This window comes from Egretta garzetta, unplaced genomic scaffold, assembly GCF_000687185.1.
Source record: "Egretta garzetta isolate BGI_Z169 unplaced genomic scaffold, ASM68718v1 scaffold498, whole genome shotgun sequence".
Taxonomy (NCBI): domain Eukaryota; kingdom Metazoa; phylum Chordata; class Aves; order Pelecaniformes; family Ardeidae; genus Egretta; species Egretta garzetta.
This window is the reverse complement of record NW_009260494.1, coordinates 362,209-366,338: the sequence shown is the minus strand read 5'-3', so window position 1 is coordinate 366,338 and position 4,130 is coordinate 362,209.

Sequence of the window (4,130 nt, the reverse complement as noted above, 5' to 3'; positions counted from 1 at the left end):
GGGGGGGCCGGGGAGCGTTCTCCTTCTGCAGCCCGTGTTTGTTGGGGGGCCGGGGCACGTTCTCCTGCCACCCGTGTTTGTGGGTCTGGGGAGGTTGGCTTCCATCCTGTGCACTGCACAGGGAGGGGACAGCGAGCTCGGGCGAGGCGATGGTCGCGCCTCGCTGCCGGTGAGCTTCATGGTTCTGTAAGGGTGCGTTCGCCCCACAGCAGCCTCGCAGTTTGCCTGTCGTAGGGCAGGGTGTTGTCAGGTGGAAGGGGCCTGCAGCGGTCGTCTGGTCCAACTGCCTGGGTCTCTGTGAAGCTGAGGTACGAGCAATCCGCTGCACGCTTGCTTCTACGTGCGTGGGCTGCCGGGGCATCGCTTCGCGTGCTGTCGGCGCCCTTTGCGATGGCTCTGCTGCGGGGCAGGCGGTGACGCCGTCGCTTGCAGTCGCCGCTTGCGACTAAAACGTTTAATATAAATGAGCAGGAGATCCTCTGGTGGGTGGTAAGAACGTCTCTCTTAGGGGATGTGAAATTAAAACACCTTTTCTTTCCTCTCCTCTGCCCAGTGTGGTGTCCCTCCTCGCTCAGATCTTCCTGAACTGAAAAAAAAAAACCAAAACAAAAAGCCATAATAATAAACTACCTTGCAGATTCATTTCTAATATGATGTGCCAGATGGTAAAACCCAAATTAGGTAGCAGGCATTTCTTAGCTGAGGCCTGTAAACAAAACTGAGCTACGAAATACTCTTTAATGAGCTAGATTTATTTCTAGGTGCTGAAGCCTCAAAAGGCAAGGGAAAAAGAGAGGCATTTCGCATACGGTAAATGTTTAAATAAGCCTTTCCCTTCCTGTCAGCACCGCAGCAATAACTCCATCCCATTCCAGGGCTGCTGGGACTTCCAAAACGCATAATTCTGCGAGGTTATAATCACTGTGGGTGCTGCAGCGTGGAGCTGGGCCGTAGGATGCGAGTGGTGGTTTTGTTACAGTGATGAGCGGTTTCCTTTTTAAATCTTGTCTGTATATTCTTTGACAGTGAGGTTCTCCAAAAGTAAATCGAAGAAATGCCTTTTACCAGCACTGCTCGTCGGGGGTGCTATGGCTGCGGTGGTACGGAGCGGTTGACACTGGCGGTGTCAGCTCCGCGGCGGCTGGCGGGCAGCGTGGTGGAGGTGAAGCGCCCTGGATTTAAAACCCGCGGCCGCTCCGACTGCTGGCTCCGTCGGCGTGTCCCCTCCGGCACTGGCACCTCGTGCTGCCGGGCGCTCTGCTCTTCGCCTGCAGCGCGTGGAGAGGGACTTCTTGGGGCTTTGACGTGAGCAGAGTTTCCCTGCTGGTGAACAGTCACTAGATATTTAAAATACCTGTTACTACCTTCCCTCTAATATTTGAAACCTCTGGCTATGGATTGGCGCTGGTGTGTGCTTTGTAGAGCAGCAGTGCACGGAGGAGAGGACAGGCTTTAGAAACAGTGGGAGGAGAGCTTGCTGCACCAGGTAGTAGGTAGCCTGTGGCTAAGTGTAGATAATGTGTACAGTAATACTTCATTTTTCAGAGCTCTCTAGTTTTTAAAACAACAACAACAACAGACCAGCCCAAAACTTCAAACCTTTGCTACCTTCTGGCTCTCAGTGCCTTACCAGCAATGCTTTGCTTTGATAGGCAGAGCTCTGCTAAAGACGGGCTCTGGGTCCGCGGTCGGTTTTGAGGCCGGCCGCCAGCAGAAAGCCGTGCCTGGGCTGGGTCTTTGCGTTTATTCCCCATTCGTTAGCACGGGCGGCGTGGGGCTGCTTGCCTTGCTGCCCCCTCTGCTCATGCTGTTCTTGGCAATGGATGCATGGCCGGAGAGCTGCCAAGAAAAAATTGGGCCAGTACCTTGTTTTCAAGGGTTTGTTGGATGTTGCGGGCACGCTGTGACGTCGCATCTTGTGGTCAAAGGGTTTTGAGCAATTTTCAATGCTGCTTCCACCTGTTTCCCAAGTTTCGTTCCCAAAACAGAAGTAAAAACATCACGAGAATGCCGACCGAGCCCACCCTTTTGCTCATAAAAACGTAAATGGGAAGTCGCGTCCTCTGAGACTTGCTCCTGCTCTTCTGGCACTCTGGGGATGAAACAGCCCTCTTGCAACCAGATGCAGAGGGACGTCTTTCCAAAACTCAGTTCCATCTTGGGACGCAAACAACCCTGTGTGATAGAAAGAGGCCCCAGAATGAGGAGTTTGCACCCCGTGGTAGCTGTGGGGAGATTTCTTCCGTCAGCACCCATTAACCGTGGGTTTGTCCCTGTTGTCTCCAGTCAGCCGTAGAGGCTCCTTGTACTGGTCCCCAACTACGATGCGTTTCTGTAGGGCTTTCCTTGGAAAATTCTTCTAAAAGAGACCAGAAGAAATAACCTGGCACATCCTCGTGCCTCAGACAAGGCTGTAACCTGTGAAGCAGAGCGGCGGGGCGCTCGCTCGGGTTACGCGAGGCGCTGGGAGGACGTGGGTTCGCGTACCGGCGTCCTGTTCTCCAGCGGACGTACTCGTGTGCGTTGCCACTTCGGCACTCGCTTCTGTTCATTTGCAATACGTAAGGGGGGCGATCAGGCAAAATTCCCCAAACTGTAGATGAAATTCAGCCGGGTTTAGGGGTGAGGAAGAGGGGTGGTAGAGAGAAACCACCGAGCAGCGCTTGCTGCCTCTCATTGATAAGTGTACGAGCCAATTGATAGCCGCTCAGAAAACCTTTCACTTGTGCCCATTTTTTTAAAGTCCCCCTATAATAGGTAATTAAAGTATACTAATTGAATTAAGATCCCATCTGTCTGAGTTCAGCACGCCAGCGAGTCCCTTAATTAAGATCCCATGTTTGCTGTAACAGAGGCTGCAAACACAGCGCTGGCCTCCGATGGGGTAAGCAAATCTCCGTCTTCCCATGACAAAGTGCCAGAGCATCCAGGGGGCCGAGGAGAGCAAAAGAGAATTGGCGCGGTAAGCAGCACTTGCTCGTGGGCAACAGTAAATGCAAGAGCAGTTGTGCTTCCTCTGCAGCTGGGAAAATGCCACTTGGAGCTGGGTGCAAATATTTGGAAGCCCCCCGGGAGGTGGACGGCAGCGGTAGTCGCTGAAGGACTGGGCTGGGTATCGGCATCTCATCGCCACCTCGGCGGGACGGTGTCTGGTGTTGGAGGCAAGAAGGGAGAACACAGTAGTTAAAATCAGTGCCTTCAGGCTGCAATTTCAAAAGGTTTATAAAGCTCCAGTGTGTCCTCAAACTGATCTGCAGGCACAGCAGGCTCCTGGGCTGCTCCTCCGTGGGCTGCCTTCACTTTATTTAACCATCGGTCCCACGTGCATGTGTAGAGTCCGCTGAGGAATCTCCTTTCAGATGCTGTTTCTTGGCTGGTTTTGTTGTTGGGATTGTGGTTTTCCGAACAAGGCATAAAACTGAAGAGCCCCTGTGCCTGAAACTAAGGCTTTCCCTCCAGTTCGGGCTGCCGTGCCCGTAGCACTGGTCTGTGAACAGGACCTGGCCCCGGAGGCTCCTTCAGCCAAGGAACCTGCTGAAATTCTTACTCTGTTTGTAATTGCCTTTCTGTATTTCCTCCAGCAGCTTCTTCTCGTGAAACCACCCTAGGATGCTTTAAAAGTCTGGAGGAAAAACATGCAGGTGCGTGTAGGGGCCTCGTCGCCGATGGGGGACGAGTCCGTGTCGGCCGCGCGTGAAAGCAGGTACCCAAAGTGTGGTTTGGGCTGAGCCCTGGCCAGGAGGTGGGTGGCTGCGGAGGGCGGCAGCGGTGGCCGAGCCAGCTGCATCCCACCCGCGGCGACTTGCTCCCGGGCATTTGTCCTTTTCCCCTAATGTGTTTTGGAGCAAGAACACCAGATTTTTCACTGCTCGTAAAACAGTTTTTCTTGATGGAGGGAATGGAGGTAGCGTAGGAGTCGTATGTGTCCCTGTTGGGCGCTTTCCGGAGGAGCCTACGCTGTTGGGGTCACCCTGTGGTCCTCCCGGTGCACCTGGGGACAGGGCAGGCGTGAGGCCCTCGGTCCTCCGGAAGGGGGGGAGCAGGAGAGCCGCCGGTCCAGGATCAAGTCCTGCAGACGTGTGCCAAAAATGCTGCCATGCGTCCTTGACGGCGCGATGCCTTGAGTAGAC